At 43.8% G+C, this 17972-nt stretch overlaps 1 long non-coding RNA gene across 1 annotated transcript; it reads right to left on the reverse strand.

The window, feature by feature from the left end:
* Nucleotides 1-13703: 13703 nt before the first annotated feature.
* Nucleotides 13704-17972, reverse strand: LOC138065778 (uncharacterized). Its single transcript, XR_011138851.1, has 3 exons — nt 17436-17972; nt 14210-14379; nt 13704-13807 (listed from the first exon to the last, which is right to left on the reverse strand). It is a non-coding gene; the product is annotated as an uncharacterized lncRNA (long non-coding RNA).

Consider the following 17972-nt stretch of genomic DNA (forward strand, 5'->3'; position numbering starts at 1 on the left):
TTCATGAGCCAAAGTATGCTCATGTATGGAGTGCTCTCCATTTCCCTCTGCCCTTTCCAGGTGGCTTTTCGTTATCTTTCGACACCTTCTCCACATTCCTATTTACCTCCCTCTGCTTCTAAGCCTTGTATAACTGAAGTCTATGGTGCACATATTTGATAGTTATGGAAACAAAGAGAAACTCACATCTGTACAATGCAGTCTGACTATTTGAATATTCAGTTTGGAATCTGTACCTACAAAATCCATTTGTAGATACTTGTAATATAGTATACAAACACAGCAGAAATGTGGAAAGAGAGTAGAGGGAGCCATCAATATACCCAGTGCATTAATGCATGAAGGAGGCATTTTTGCCTCTAGTTCTGGAAAGCACAAAGTGAGAGAGATTGTTCCTGCTTAGCTTTTCTTTCGGATTGCCCTGTGTTGTCCTCCATGCAAGGAATAGCCATAGTGCAGCTGTGCGCAGTCTTATGCCTCCAGACCCAGAGCTGAGAGCGAGGCTCCCACTGCTTTGATGACTGGCTACCCAGTTCCCTGCAAAGAGTATCCCTAGAGTGTCACAAATAATACCCACTTACAACTCCTTCAGTCTGTGACGTCAGGAATACAGCCACCTTCCAGTTTCTTCTCACTCTTTCCTGGAAGGCTAACAGGTGATCAGCTTGACGATCCAAGCAGACAGGCTTGCCTGACTTGGAGGCAAGCATCTACAGAACAAAATCACTCTCAGGGTGTCCGAGACTAGTCACAAATAGACTAAGCTGCAATATTGTTATTATGGGGATAACAAACTGCCCTTGGCCCAGCTACCATAAGCTGACAGAAGAACGGGGGTTCTGAAGAAGTTACGCTCAATACAGCCCCCTTCCCTTTGCTTTCCACTCTACCGAGTCTCTCTTTTTAAATGAATTACTGGGAATTATGGAAATTTCTTTTTCACACAACCCGCAAAGGATTAACTTGTCCCAAAATAACTTGCTATTGGCCTTCTTGATTCAGGGTGGTAAAGTTTCTTCTTACAAATACTTCAGTGCTTGGTTACTCAGATTTTTGGGTTAAAACAGAAAAATCACAAGCGCTTTCCTTAGGTCATATATGGTGGCATGGGACAAAGAGCTAACAATAAATAGCTACTTACCATTAGTGAGCTTTAAACATATTTGTTTTTCCCACACACCCACCAAGGCTTTTGGACTCCTTAACCATGGCAAATATAGCTAAGCAACAGAACTGAACAGCCGTAATAGTAGACAGAGAGCTACTAATATTAAAGAAGGGTAGCTTACCTTATCCAAGGAAGACAATTTGATTTAAGGTTGATATAATTTTAATCTATATCATACAAACCATATCGACCTAGAAGGGGATATCATGCATTAGTGAATAAAAGTAAACAATAATTTTATGCAGCTGAAGAAGTACATTCTTTCCTGATGGATTTGATTGTGAAGGCAAACTGGAATATTGTGTTGCAAAGTACTCAGAAGTGTCTTTAATATTTATTCTTGTATCAGTGATTCTTGATTTGGACTGCACAAAGCTACTACAATACTGTACAGAGAAGACCAAATTCTCTGCTAATATAAATTATCTTAGAAGGAGATCATTTCCATCTAATGCCACTCTGCCCAGTCCAGCCTCAACCAGGTCTCTTCCTGACGATAGCTAAGTGATACCACGTAGATGTTGTATTTTCTGACTATACTTTAGTATTAGGTAGTTGAATATTTGATAGAAAATTGTGACTGCATTTGAAAATTCCACTGGCAGAAAGAAAACTTTAAAAATGGAGTTTTCCAGATTATACATAGCAGATGGCCAAGAATATGTAAAAACAGTTGTCCTCTATGAGGAAATAAGGTAGTCTTCAATTAGCCATACCTTTTGTACTGAAGTACATGCAAAAATATTAACATCAGTGCAGTGTTATTATTAGAAATGCTTTTAATTCGCATTCATGAATATGTGCAGTGTAGGGTATTTTGTTTGGCATGATTATTGCACAAACTACAGAAAAAAAATCTGCAATTTTCCTTGTGGATGTCTCCCCGGGGAGACACACTATTATCATTTCCAATTCAAGACATATTTTTGTGCACATCCAAAGGATTTATACCCTTAGCCATGTTTTTCTTGGATGCGCTGACTTATTTGGCTGCGATGTTGTGCTCTGTATCAGAAGGTATTTTATATTTTGCCGTCCTGATGGTGGCAGCAGGAGATTTTACCATACAGCCTGCAGAAAAGGACGACCCAGTAGTAAACAGCCTCATTACGTCTTCAAGAGGGAAAAACCGCCTCAGGTGTTGTACCGGTGCGTTCATTTTGCTCTTCCCACCCAAGCCCAACCCCGGCGGCACCTTCTCCTTTACGCGCGTCGGGTAAACACCGGGGGAATCACGAGCGCTTCGAGAGGCGAGCTACCGCCTGACACGCATGGAAATCTTGGTAGGAGAAAGAGTGGGATGTAAGGCCTGCGGAGAAAGAAGAGCGGAGAGGGAACCGCCGTAATTTCAGCCTAAGCCCGTGGTGGGGGAACGTGGGCGAGCGTGGCGGCGGAGGGAGGCCGCAGGCCTGCCCCGGGCTTCGCCCTTGTGGCCTCACGCCACGAAACGACCGCCTGGGATTCGCACAGAAGGGATATATTCACTGCCTTTATCCCAGGGGCTGCCACCGCCGCCGCGCAAACCCCGGGCGGGAGGAGCGACGGATGCCGCCGGCCCGATCCTTGTCCCGCGCCTCATCCCCACGGCCGCTGGTCCCCGTGGGCTCCGAGTCACCCCCGCCTCGTGGGGTGGGATGGGTGAAAGTAGAAAACAGCCGTCTCGCACAAAGCTGAGGTACAACTGAAAAATGACCCCCCGCCCCCCAAAAAAAAGAAACCCCTGGAAGGACCCCTGCGAGGCGACGCGGCGCCGTGGCTCCCGGCAGAAGGCGGGGAGATGGCGCAGACCCGGCTCGGCGGCGGCCCAGGCCCCGGCCGCGCGGAGGAGGGAGCCCACGGGGTCTCCAGCGCCACGGCGTGCCTTTGGGCGAGAGGCCTTTGCCGCCTTAGGGAGTGTCAAGCCAGCGGGAGTCTGCTGAGGCGCGTGGGGTGGGAGGACAGAGGACTCCAGCTATCGGCACCCCTGGGTCGAACTGCAGAGATCCCGGCTACTTCCCGCGGCAGCCCATAGCGTAGCCGTGACGCTTCCCGTAACGCCAGTTAGCGCTCTTTCCCTCTCTTCAGCGGGCTGAACTGGACTCAAAGCTCCCCCAAGGAGCACTTCAAATGAGCACGTGTCACAAAAAGTCTTTGAATATAAAATGGCACAGTACTTCATAGGTAATGCTGCTGACATCCTTCTGTGCCGCTGCCCCGTTGTAGCGTGCATGCAGGCTTCTCACTTACTGCTGGGTGTTGTGGGGGCAAAAGCACTCAGGGGGCTGGCGCTCTCCTCAAGGCGCTCTGCCTTTCTCTCTCAGCTGTGGCCTTGAATGTGACGCTCCCTGGGCTGTAGCTTCTGTGTTTTTGAGTAGGGAAAATAATACCTCACCCCTCAGAAGTGCTAAAAAGCCCCGTTCCTCCTATTTATGAGGAACTTCACATTTATGAAGTGCTGTGAGTTGTCAAGAGAAGGTGCCACATGCTATAAATAAATTATTAGTAGTTGTTACTTATGTGAATGAAACAGAATTTTTTATTTGGAGGGTCTCAGACAAAGTAAAAGAGTCACGTAAGATGTGCGCTGTGCTAGCGCCAGACAGCGAGAGGAAAACTAAGACCCCCACCTGTCTTAGGACTGCTGTCTACAGCACATGAATTTACGCACAAATGTATCGACAGAGGCCAACGTTAGGTCTAAGGCTCTGCGAAAAGTTAGATAGGCTTTACTAGGCTGTTGCTCTTTCAACAAGATTTACTGCCAAAATGCTGTTTTATTTCAGTCATTACATCTTTAACTTTATATTGTCTGGGTTGTTTAAGTATTTGTGTGCACTTAGGAGCAGCTATTTCATCTCTCCAACATAAAAACGTTGCAGCTGGCAGTGGCTTTGGGCCAACAGTGCACAGGAAGTCAGCAGCCTTGTGTTCAGTGTTTCTCTGCCCCAGCAATCTGGATTATGTTTTTGTAAATTTATTTGATCATGGTGCTCATGAAAATTACAAATTAACTTCGGTAAGTAGAAGCTGACATGGTCTCAGTGTACCATCTGGGGTAATCTTTGCCACAGCTCTTCTGTTCAGCTCAGTCCTGTCCTGCCATGCTCCTTCCTTTCGCCAGATTATGTTCCTTTATGCTGAGGGTGCACCACAGGAACTACTGATCTTAAGAGAACCAAAGGAGGAGGAGGACAAACTTAATTTAATCTGAGACTAGCATGAAACCCAGTGAAATTCCCTATAATGAGAGGAACATCAAATAGCAACACTTCACTGTTGTAGTAGCTGACCAACAGTGAGGCATTTAACCTTGTTTGCACAAACCTATTGATTGCCTTTGCTTATGCTTTTAGTGAATAGTTACTCTTGAATGTGTTTGTAAGATTTGGTCCTTAGAGGAATACCATGTTAGTGACTGAAGACTCATACACAATGGCAAAATGATGCTGTTTAAGCCTGCAATAGTAATTTCACATACGCTTTACAATACTCTTTGTTTTTTAACCACTTTAGAAAGTGACTCACTTCAGCAGTGGGAAAAAATATTAGTCATCATCATGTATTTTGACAACATTGAAAGAAAAGAACTACAAGATTTAGCATCGCATAGTGAGCTATCCACGCTCAACGCTTGCTAAGATGACATCCCAAATATGCCCCAGGAGGCAGGCAGGCAAACGTGGAGTTGCCTCAGTGAGGCCATTTATACAAATAAATCATTACTTCACATTGTGTAAGTCCAGATGAAGTTCATGTAACTAACCTGAGTAAAGCAGTTGCTTGTCCACTGAAGAGCTGTTCAATAAGTTACAGCAAGAGAGATCAATAGAATCAGGTTTCATCTGCATTTTCATCATGAAGGCTTACAGCAAATTAAATAGAATTTAATGTAACACCATAATACCGTACTGCCATTTAATTGCATGGTAATATATCATGTAAAGCACTCCCCAAAGTTTAGGCTGGTAGTTCAGTTAGTTAATTGAACATTTTAACACTTCCTCCCTCATCTCCCTCTGTTCCCTCCTCTCAAAAGAAAAATCAATTCATTCATTCATTATTGGCTCCTGCTGTGGAATAACTCACTTTCCTTTTCAGTGTCAGTGTCCTCATCTGTTTGAAAAAAAGGAGAAAGAGAGAGAGAGAGAGAGAGGCTTTTTAAAGGAAATCACATGCTAAAAACCGTAACACTTGCAGCAACCAGTTGAGTTCAAACTTTAGCCTTAGTCTCCATTTCCCTGACAAGCTAAACAAATCCATCAAATCTGAGCATCCCCACACTTGGAGTTCAGGCTCACCTTTGCTCAGCAGCGTTATCCCAGTGTTTGTAATGGTCAGAATAGTTAGCTTAATCAAATCCACCTTCTCAGCAGCTGCAGAGGAAGCAGCCTCCACCGCTTCTCCCAGTGCAGGGCTACTGCTGCCCTCTCCTGACTAGATGCAAACCCACTCAGCAGCGTGCTGGCGAGGTGGTGCTGTCCTGCGTCTGATGCCTGTACTGTACTTGTCCACTCAATCCACTTACACTTACATTCACAGATGCCTAAGCTGCTGCTTCCTCTGAAGCTGGTTTAAACCACTTGAGCCCGCTCCTGAAAAACTAGCTGTTAATTGGATGCTTTACTCTGGGACTGGAAATTTGAAAATGAGAATTGTAGCAAAGTTTGGCCCACCATAAGGTAATTCCCTCACACAGCTTTCAGGCTTCCCTTTTTTGGGCTTCAACCATGCTACACCACTTAAGTGTTACTAACACCACCTTAAAAGGATAGATAGTGAATTCAGAGAAAAGGATAATTCATTGCACTATTCTGTATTGCACACTATTGCATGAGATAAGTGCTTCCCAAAACTTGCCTCTTAACCCTTGGAAGAGTGGTCGCATGGGGATCAGGGAGAAGACAGAAAGCACTGCAAAAATTAATTCAACACTGTAATCATTTTTGCAAATTGTTATAGAACATGAGCCCTGTAAGCAATGTACTTTTCAGCCACGGTTTTTTATAACTCAGAATGCTCAGACTCAGCAGCAGACTCAGGAGTTGCAAACAAAATACTTCTAGAAGCCGGTCTGGTTTTAGATATAGGATTAAAAGCCTCACAGAAAATGGCAGAAAGCAGAGAACCTCATGCACAGAGTTAGTGAAAAAATGCTTGTTGCAAGTGGTGAGATGGGATAGTTGTGCGAGCTTCACAAACCACAACATGCGAGCTATCTGATTATATGTGAGACTGCCGGTCCAGCTCTTAACGAAAGATAGGCCATTTCATGAAAAAGAAATTGCCATGTTGCTCCAGTGGCAGCTTGAGCTGTGAACAGCAATACTGGGACTTTGGCCTCTTTTGGGAGCCAGACGATTATGACTACTCTGGACTACTCTGTACACTCAGAGCAGTGTGAGAGAACACAATTGGAAATTTGGAAGCTGATCTTCCTGACTTGGAGAGGAAATTCCAAGCTCCTTTTACCTTCCTACCGGTTTTCAGTTTTCTCAATAGCTCGTTCACATCACAAACTGCTATTTTAGGAACGCCATCCAGCGGTGACCTGTTCCAGGTAGCTCCCGGAGGGGAAAGTGGGGAAAGCAGTGACCAGCTTCGCTGCAGAGGCTGCTGCTGAGCAGTCCTCACTGCCACCACCATGAGTGTTCTACAGCAAGTGGGAAGAATAGCAGCCTCAAAAAGAAAGTCTCTCTCTCTCTCTGCTTCTCTCACCTATGTGGCTAAAATTTGGAACAGGCAATGGGATATTATTGTTTCAAACTCCCTATAGACATGCAAAGAGCTATTGAAGGAATGCTTAGTTGAAGAAATGAGATTTGCCTTTGGTTCTGACCCCAAAGCCTGTAGTCGTTCTCTTACATGAATAAGGTGTATGATTTAAGTCCCATTCCTATGAATATCCTCCTAATAGTATGCAATGGGATGCAACTGTGAAAGGAAGCTGCTGTCACAGAGGGAAAGGAGTGACCTATCTCAGGACAAACTTTCCTATCTGGACACCTGGGAGTTGGACTTGGCATTTATTGGTGACTGCTGCTGAGGTAAGTACCAGGGTGATGTGGCTGTATGGCCTTGGTCAGCAAACAGAGAGCTGAGCAATTGAAATTTGTACTGAAGGGAGTTTTTTTTTCAGTATATGAGTACGAGTCCCCCTACAATGAATTGCAACTGCTGCATGAATCACTGATGATAAAGATGCTCTGATGCTATGTGCAGAAGTCCAGCCCTCTGGTTATTACACGGCTGTGATTTTTTCAGAAGCTACAAAGTGAAGATGAATATTTTTAGCAATTATGAATATTTATGTTATTCAGAAGCATTCAGGAGTCTAAACTGATCAAAAGTCAATAAATACTTACATACTATGTGCTATATTTATCAAGATGTCATTATTGCAGGCAGACATTATGAAGAACTGGGAGATAAGGCTGAATTTTTCAACTGTGCTGGGTGTTGCAGAAACAGTGAGCGACTGTCAGAGCTCACCCTTCAAGCTCAGGCTAAGAGGAAGACCATTTCATGGAATTTCTGTTCACCCTGTAGCCTCTGGAAGAAGACCTGCATCAAACACCATGGACCGTTTCTGCAGGATGGAGCTGGATGGAGATGACTGGGAAGTGGTTGCTCACCAGGATGGCTGGTGTTGCTGCTGAACCTTGATCTGGCTGGTAGTTGGGCTGGCAGCAATCCAGCAGCTGGCAGCACGTGCTGGAGGCTGGGTTTTGCTACTGGTAGACCCTTCTGATGGCAAAACCCTTTCCCTGGCAGTCGTAAGCCAGAAAGGCAACAGATTTTAGCTGCTTCTGAAGGAGAGGATTTACGGAAACAGCAAAAACCTTATACTTCTCCTTCTGTCTAGGTCCTTTTACCTGCAAATGGTGTTGGCTTTTTTTTCCAATGGTTAGAGATAAAATCTTATCAGAAGTGGCCTGTCACTGTCTGTTATCTTGTTAGAATAAACTTTAGACCTCCAGAAGGTAATAGCCAATATATGTTACCATTATCTCTTTCACAGGAGTAAAGTACTCAGAAGCTAGGAGGAAGAAATATATTCCCTAAACCAAAGCTGATGACTAGGAGCAAAGAAACATTAAAAAGGCAGAGCCTACTAATGCTTAGCTATATTGGATCGTTTGTCAGAACCTGTGGTTCACTCATACGAAAATGTCAGGGTGAAGGCTTTGTAAATCCCTGCTCACAGGGTCTGTTTCTCCCACACCATGATGAACAGAATGCTGTGTAAACAGTACCTCACGCCAAAAAGACTAAAGATGTGCAGTCACTTGAAGAGCTATAAGATTGCTTGGTATCAGCATCTTAGGAGCAATAAAAGGAAAACAGATGTAGGAATACAGGTGGCTATGAAAGAAAGTGTACCACGACAACTTAGATTTGTTAAAAACAGACTGACCAACCTACCGTGAGTGAATGCTAGGAATGGATCAGACTAACAGTTGAACTGCCTTCCCACCTGAGACTAGGATCCAGCTGTAGGGCCAGTAGGGATGCTAAAGCAGCTTCTGCCCTTTCTAAATCAGGTTAGTCACTCAAGAGAAAGTTTTGGGCACCTTCAGGTGGCTCACCTGCCAGGAGGCTATGTTGCCTCCAGTGCTCATACGTCTAGTTATAATGTATGGAACCGAAAGAAATGCTTGTTCAATAGCACATTTACTGAATTTGATGGTTTGGTTGGGACAATTCTTCTTCTACTGTAAGGAGATGAAATCCTTGCGTGTTAGGTTATTTTCAGTATTCTGCAGGAGCTGAATTATTCAGGATTAGGAAGCATAAACTATTGAGCAGATTGCAGATCTGACTGTCTCTTCATACGGCTCCCCTCATAGTTACAGTGTCCTAGTTGTTCTTTGATATCTACTGGAGGGAGGGTCTCACTAACTGAATACTGTGCCTAATCTAAAATGGCCCATGCTAACACTTCCTGAAGCTTGAAAACAAAATGAGGGGGAGAAAAGGAAAAGGAAAAGAAAGGCCAAGAGGAGAGACAAGGGCAAAGGAGAAACATGTAGGAGAAATTCAGTTGTGTTGTTAAAGAGCCTTTGAATTGCTTCTTTTGACAAACACTTTTGAGAAAAAAGTAAAATGGGGAAATGAGAGAGATTCTCTCATGTCTATGTCTGATATGTCTTACTGTCTCAGTAAGGAATCCTCCGCTGAGGTTTTAAACATCTGCTCTGCAGGAGAGAGGTGCTACTAAATACAAATGATGGTGTCTTTGTGGCAGAAGAGGTTAAGCCAAAGCCTATTAAAGTCAATGAAAGACCCCTGTTTTCAACAGGCTTTGGATCAGGTGCAACATAAGTGATGGGGAACTATGGGGTCTTTGCTCTCTCCCCAGCTCTGCTGCAGGGTTCCCAAGTGACCCCAGCCACTAATTTAGGTTTTGTGCCTCAGTTTGCCTACCTTTCTGAGTCATCTAAAGTGCTTGCCCAAAGGTATAATCAGGCTTAATGGCTTTTAGACAATTGAAAAACCTTAGAAAGTGCTACAGAAGTGCAAGGTATTCCTGGTACCTAAAAAATGTTTTATTTTATAGCTGTTGAAACACTTGATGTTTAAGATATGAGGGGCTGGTGAACATAAGTTTAATAAAAGGTTCCCATAGGTTAGGTTTTCTCTTGTGGGTCTACTTTGAACTTCATTCCCTTGTTTATTTAGCTGTGCGTATGTGTGTGTATGGCCCGGCGCGCAGCAAAGGGACAGAAGGACGGAGCCCCTCCCTGAGGAAGCCCTGACAGAGGATCTGTGCAAATGTGCTTCCTCTTCCTTTCACTCCCCAACCTTAAGGTCAGAGGATCTGGAAAATCCTCCTCCACCCTGTGACTTGATCTGATGATTGTAATAGTACCTCGGTTCCCCCCTCGCCTTCCGCTCTCCACCCTTCCCTCTCGCAGCCCGCTAACCCTTTAAAGCCTTTTCCATACTGATGTCTATCAATCTTGCACTCTGAGTAGGGAAGCAGAGGCATTGAGTGCTTGTGTTTTCACAGGCTGAGCAATCCTGAGCGTCCCAGACAGAAGGCTGGTTTAGGAAGTTTCTATGACCCTCTTGGGCCAAGGCAACACAAGAAAACACTATCTCAAAGGGTATTCTGGGGCATCACTTCCTGCTCCCAGACAGACAGAGACAAGCCTGAAAAATGCATTAATTATTTACTTAGTTTAAAAGAGTTAACAGTTTTTTTATTTATTTTTTTCATGCTTAATCTCAGAGATTTGGATTCAGGTCAGCTGAGTCAGGAATTCCTGCCTCTGACTTCCAGCTCCGCTGCAATCTGAGGGGCCCCCACACTGGCTGGTGGCACTGCCGCTGGGGCTGGTGATCGACACCACCGTGAAGCTCAGGGCCCCGAGGAAGCTGTCCCGGGGTCCTGCTCTGGGCAGAGCTCTCCCATATGGCCCGGCCCTGGGAGCGCTTTCCCGCAGTTCCTGGCACTGCTTGCCTCGGAAATTGCTTTGGGAACGGTTAGAAAGGCCTTCGGGGAGCCCGGCGGGACTCACTGGAAAAAGGGACAGACTATGAGAGGAGTGCCCTCATTTCCACAACACATTTCCAAGCTGGAAATGCCAGGCAAAATTATCAGCGTGCCCTCTGCTCAGGGCATCCGTCGTGAAAATACAGCAAGTACTCCACTAAGTGATGCTCTCTCCATCACTTTGCCGCATCAACGCAGTAAGATGGCAGTGGTATGATGGCAGAGGGTGAAAGCCACTGTGCCACATGCACCCTAGTCACGACATGGCCAGTCCCACCTTCATAGAAATCATGAGTCAGGCTTCTTTGTGCTGGAGATTTCTTAGGAAAACAAAAACCAATGACATTTGGGGTTGCCTTCTAGCTCCAGAGGCTTTCAGTTGCACAGGAGTCAGATTATCAAGCTTTTCTGTGCCCCCATGAAAGCTGGAAAGTTAACTTTTATTTTCAGTAGATGGTAAGATTTACATAATGAGGAGCTAAAGCATTGTGAAAAATGCCAGATATAGATGCGCAATAAAACCATGAAAGTGAGCCTGATGGGGGTCAGGACCTGTAGGACTACACTATGATTCGACACGGACACTGTCCCCCCCCACATTGTGGGATGTTAAGAGCAGTTAGGCTTCCTGAGCAGAGCAAGGCTGCCCAAATGAAGCGGTTTGCCCATTCCAGCCAGCCGCCTCAGCATCCTGCTTTCTCCTGGTTCCTGCTGCGCTCCGCTCCTGCAGGGTCACGAAAGGTGGCTGCACACAAAAGCATTTGAAGCCAATGCTTTATTAATTCCATGTGATTTCCCCCCAGAAAGTGCAGATGCTTGGAGACCCAGCGCAGCCCAAGGATTTGGGGATGTCTCAGACTTCCCTTGCCTTAGGTTTTTTATTTAGCTACACTTACTGGCTCAAGGAAAACATGGCGTCTCGCTTGCTGATGGAGCAGGGAGATGAGAAGGGTCTTGCTACGTCTGCGGCAGCAGGATGGCCAGGGCAGGGCAGAGGAAACACGTCCGCAGGGAAGCCGGCTCTGCTCCACAGATAAAGCCTCCTGACGGGCCCAGGCAGCCTCGCTGCCTTGTCCCTCGCCTCCCGGCGCGAGCTCCAGTCTTCAGCCACAGCACTCTGGTTTCAGGGTTTCAGGAGAAGATCTTATGCTACTAACGTGATCTTCGGCTGCCAGGTTTGTACCTAGGCTGCCCAGTGTAGTCCCTTTTCCTCCTTCTCTCATGAGTGCTGCTTTACTTGTGGTAGCCCCCGGATCTCTCAGTGGAAAACTACTCTCCAGACTGCAGACAACAGAGGCGGCGAACGTTAATTCTCCATGTTCATCATCATCTGGCAGGTGGCCCCCCAGGAGCTCCCTCTTGGAGCAAGTGGCTGCAGAAATTAGAAGCAATAACCACCTCCTTCACCGCTCCCCGGCTCAGCTCCGTAAGCTGATCCACCCTGAGAAAGGAAGGGGAAGGCCATAGTGCCGTCCTACCTGTTGCTCTAATTTGTGCCCGTATAGTCCATCCGGCACTTTTTAGAGACACTAAACGCACTTCTTGTGAGTCTAAAAGCCCACAGAGACAAACCTGATTACTCAGTATTAATCTAAGTGATTTTTAAAGACTATTAGCATATGTTGTTTTTCTGCCTAGTCTGATATTTTTGGTGTCATGCTTAGACTTTGCTGCCTTAAAAGGAGCAAAAGGTACTCCCCGAGAGCAAATGCAAAGTGTGCTTCCATTTCTCCGCTCAGTCTAGACTGAGCAAACATTTCAGGTTGTATCAGTGTTTGTGGTCTGCAATTAAAAAAGCTAAAACAGATACAGGTTAGTCTAGTTCCTCTGTGGAGTGATTTATTACGTACACACAGGCCAGGGACCGAACACTGCAGCAATATATCTGACCCACAGAGTAAGTACTTTCTAATATTAGCATTGACCCATGTGAGTTACCCAGAGATGCCTACATAATTATACCTTTTTGAAAGGCCTTTCAGTAAGCAGGTAGGTGTATAAAGTGCCTTTCATTTAAAGAACACAAAGTGTTTGGGGCTTTACTCCACTCCATTTACACTAAGGCCCTATTACCCTTCTGCGGCAGTGAAAGTATACTAGGCTTCAGCCTGGGGGAAACCACACATTTGTATCCTGCAACAAACATTTCTGGGTGCCTACACTGGCATTTGTGGAGGTAATCACCAAATCAGTTACCATGGGGCCGCAAACTTTGCTATAAATAAACCCACAAATTTCACATTTCCTGAAGCAGGAACTGCTATTTATTGTGTACAGCACCTGACACAATGAAGTCTTGACCTGGTTCGGGTTCCTGTGCTGTCCTGCAGTGAAATGGTAAATAAAAGAGCAATAATGAAGTTTTCTCCTTTCCTTCAGCATAGTGTTATTTCTGGGTTTTTTGTTTGCTTGTTTGTTTAGTGGGTCTAATTAGCAAACTTGTAGAGCCAGCATTGAACAAAATGGACATGGAAGAAGCCATATTTTGGCCATTTGTGAATCCGGTCCACTTTAAAACGGGGCATGGATGGCTTGCATTTTGTGAGAAACATAAACATGGTTTTTACAATAGTAATGAATTCTGTGCAGTGAAAAAGGTCATATAAAAAGCAGCAGGAGGACAGGATGCTGGGATAAAACACTGAGCAGATTTACTTCCTAAATTAACATTTTTTTTTGCTTTTTTTTAATCTCCCTGGGACTTTGTGGAATAACAGCATCTTGTGCTAGACAAAGGAAATGAAAGAGAATTAAGTACAGGTATACCGGAAAACATGGTAAACAAAATAGTGAGATATTTCTCAAGATGACCAACAAAAACAAAAAAACGATAAGGAACGTAGATTTAAGTGGAAACACGCAGTTCATCTTCTCAACAACTCTAGGTTTTATTCATTGGCGGGAATCAAATGTATAGGGAAGATATTAAGTAAGCAAATAAATGTAAAAGCAATCAAATATGATCAACATGAATGAATTCAATGAATTTACAGAAAACTCATGTGAGTGTGAGGTAGGGTACATATATACCTAGGTATGTATGTCCTGATTATGAAGAGACTGGACCAAATTCATCCCTGCTGGAATTTCATGACGGTCTTGGGACATGTACAAGGCATAAATTTGTCCGGTGTTAGCGCCTGGAAACGTAGGTTCTAATAACGCTGCGACACAACAGACGAATGAAAGTTTGATTTAATAAATTTGAGGGTCATAAATTCAAATGTTTGAGACAAGGTAGGAGAAATTTTAATTAAAGACAAGCATAGCTCACAGAAGTAGCTCATGATTTCATTGTATAAGACTCACTGAAAAAAATCTATGGCAAGGCATAAAATGTCACGACATAGACTTTTAAGTCACGACAAAACTGTCCTTCCGCATAAATTCTTGTCAAGGAGAAGTATAAGGCACAGTCTGCCCATTTCTCTTTTACCCTCATGGTGAAGCTTGTTGCGTGGGAGCTCCACAGGCTTTTATTTCTAATTTCTTGCCTTGCTGTCACATTTGCTGGGCACACCCCTTCATCCTCAGGTTCCTGAGGGATAGAAGGAGGATTAACTTACCTGCTTCCTATTTCGGGCAAGAATTGCAGAGCCCTTTCCTGTCCAGCGTCCCCTGGACCCTGGCCAGGATAAGTTCCTGTAGGATGGGGCAAACAGGGAAGGCTCCCACAGCAACAGCGCTCTTTCCTTCCATCTCTGCATCCCTCTGCCCACATCCTCTCAGTGTGCATCTGCAGAATGCAAAAAGATAAGCTTCATCCCATTTTCCTTGCCAACAGGCACTGGGAGATTACCAAGAGGGCTGAGAACTTGTAAAAAGGGTAAGGATCAAAATTAAGGAAAAAGGGGAAAAAAAAGGAAGATAGAAATGTATGTAAGCAAAAGGAAGAAAGTGAAATGGGAAAGAGTGAAGAAAAGGGAGCTGCAGAAAAGTAATCATGATAATCCCAAGTATCTGAGCAGCTGAGGCTTCAGTTTCCCTTGTAACACGCGTCACATAGATTGACCCAACTGCACAAGAGCCTTTGGTGCTCAGAAAACACTCGTCTCGCATAAAGCCTGCTGAAATGACCATGGAAAACCCAGTCTCCCAAAAGCCTCTCTCTGGAACGTGCTGAAATAGCTACGTACAAGTTACGATTCCAGGAAACAGAGGGAAAAAGTCAGTCCAGTGTGGTAGACTAGATGTACAACATACTTCCACGTTCTGTCTGGGATTGCTCCACAAATACCTCCTAACTTAAAACTTTGAGGATCTGTGACTGGTGCATTCAAGTCATCTCCTTCTTCGCCTTTTCTTTATCGTCTTCCTCCCAATCTTCCTCTTGGTTCTGTGGGTCAAAAGGGCATAACTTCCTGTCTGCCTCTAAAGAAACCATAGTCTCTTTTACGTTAAAATAAGAATGAGCTGCAAATGAATTTTATTTTGCAGATAGCTGAGCATGAAAACATTTGAAGTAAATAGGAACAGAATTTGAGTGCTTTTATGAAAAAACAAAAGGCAAGCAAAGTGATTCCCTCAGAATATTTGCAAAAAAAGAAACAGATGTGAAAAAACCCTAAATGTGAATATAAAATAAAATCCAGACCTGTAAAACCTTTTTTTTTTTGACAAAGGAAGCCAAATTTATTGACAAATCTTCAAAATATGGAAAATACATAATTGAAGAAGGGAAAAATAATGGTGAAGCATAGGCGTGTAAAATCAATGAGAAGAGCAAAGTGAGGATTTGTAGGGGCCAGATAAATATCAATATGACTTGAAAAGAGCAAATAAGAAAATCCTAACTAGGAAAAGAAAATCTCTGCATCACAGCTGAAAGAAAACTAGAGAGATAACACTTTCAAAGACTATCAATTGATTTTCCATAAAGATTTCCATGCTAAATTCTGACCCTAATGAGGCCATAGTATAACATTTCTTCAGCTGATCATCCTGTTGCTTAAAAGGATGTTTGTTTATTTTTTATAATTCTCAGACTAAGGCTACTTTGAAGTTTCCAGATATTAACAACACATACACTCCACCACAGTGTGTGGGTTGTTTCCAGGCTGAAAGCTTTAGAAAAATGTGTAAGTGATCTGCTGAGCATAAAATTCTTCCTAATGAGATCTGTGCGTTAATCAATTCCACACACACAAAACCCATTGTGTTTTTTCTCACTCTTTTGAGGAAGAACCTCATAAAAGCCACACCTGAATACCCACACACAAAAAATATGAGGTTAGAGGCTGGATCCTGATCTGCTGAATACTCGGTACAAACAACTATAATCCTTACTTGCACTAGCAAATTAATCCTCATTCTCAGTGAACTTTGATGTTCAAAATACGGCCTCAACCAAAAAATCCCACGTATGTGTCTGGCTAAAACAGGGTTTTTGTTGTTACCTGTTTTTCTGTTTCAAAACTTTAAGACATGTAAAATGTTACACACACAGGTGTAGATACTAATTCTTTGATATGTTTGGCTTACAATATGCAACATGTCAGTGGCCAAGATATTGGAATGAAAATGTGCCAACAATTTTGATTTTTAGCAGAGATTTCACTGGTGTCCTTGACAAAAAGACCTGAGTGCTTTAATTAGGAATTAACTGCAAAGTCTTTCTGAAACTACTTAAGCAATGCTGACAGCCCAAAGCAGCGTCTTCTAAACTTTATTCAGTTCATATCTTACAAACCAATAATCTTCTGAACCACCAATGCTGGCACCAGCACTAAACTGTGATCTCCTATAGCTGCATAATAGGGCAACCCTATGTATGAGCATTAATTCTTGTAAACAAATAGAATTTCTGTTGGATTTATAAGCCCACATACAACTACGTTTGAGGTTATAACCCCTGATTTGGGATACTAGTATATGCGGTGAAAGACATTCAGATGCACCTGAGCACAATTTAAATCCCTTGATTCTTCCTCTCTTCCACTTTCATAGAATGTGCTGTTTGCTTTAAAGCTCTTCAAAATAGACCTTTTTTGTGCTGCATAGGTAGAAATCAGAGACCCAAGATTAAATGGCTTTCATGCCTTTTCCATCTTTGATATTTCCTCTTCTATATCCCAGAAGAATCTCATCTTCATCTCCGTGATAATAAATAGCTTTGTCTCCTCACTCCCTGGAGCAAAAACGACAAATGACTCTTTAAGTGTAAATCTTGCATAAAGTCACCCAACTAGCGTGCAACTGCTATGAAATGACAGGGCTATATCTTATCAGCTGAGAGCGCCCTCCCCTTTCTAAGCAATTTAATTGCAAAGGTTCACATATAACGCCAGCAGCCCTAACTTTGGCTCCTGAGGCTCCACCTCCTCCTCATATAAGTTCAAATGCACATTTTTCAGGCAGATGGCCTCCTTTTTTTCCACCGACCCAAGAAGGGTGATCATACATTAATTTCCAAATCACTGCAAGATAATAGATCTCTTTAAAGATGAAATATTCTTACAGTTCAGAAAAGACCTTGAAACAACCAAGTTCTCCATTCCTGAAGCAGAGGACCATCAACAGTAACCGTTCATCACTTCCTGGCACCTTCCCCATGAGACGCACAACGGCTCAGTTCCCTCTTTCATCCCGTTCAGCAGTTACACACAATGTTCAAGAGAGGTGCTGAAACAACATGTATCTTGGAAAAAATGGTACAGGCTCTGTCTCTGTAGAGCTCCATGGAAAAATAAGCAGTTTTGTGAGCAGCAGAACTCACTAAAAAGGACTGAAACATGACAATCCTAGACTTTCTCTGTGCCTAGAAGTTTCTTAAATTCCAAAATCTGCACCTACCTTAAGAAAAGCTGGCAAAGCTGGACGTAGGCAAGGCTGAGGTGATTCTTGCTGGAAGAAAGACAGGCATTGTAGAAGTTGCTGCTTCCTCTATAATACCACACATCCTCAAGGGCATCTGTTTCTAGATTATTAAATTAATCTTTAGCCTGTGACTCATTTTTGTTTCTTTGCAAACATAAACTCCCTTGACAGCTGTTCTGCTGGACCTAGGAAACTGTCAAGCCACAAAGGAGTGTTTCTGAACACGGGAGAGAAATGGAAGTGGGAACTATGGAAGTCTCAGGGACAGATGCAGCCCTGCGCTAAATGTGACCTATGGCCATGATTTAGTGATGTGACCCTTGAGTACGCTGTACCAGACCATGCTAATTGGGGAAGTCCAGGGAAGAGGAAGGAAGTCCTTTCAGCATCATGGTAAATACCCAACTTGATTACCTCCCACAAGAGATACGAGGAATGACTCTGTGTGCAGAATTATAGAGTGCTCACCTTTTTGATATGTCTCTCGCTCAGTAAGTTAACACGTACAGAGAT

Source organism: Struthio camelus, chromosome 1, assembly GCF_040807025.1.
Source record: "Struthio camelus isolate bStrCam1 chromosome 1, bStrCam1.hap1, whole genome shotgun sequence".
Lineage (NCBI taxonomy): Eukaryota > Metazoa > Chordata > Aves > Struthioniformes > Struthionidae > Struthio > Struthio camelus.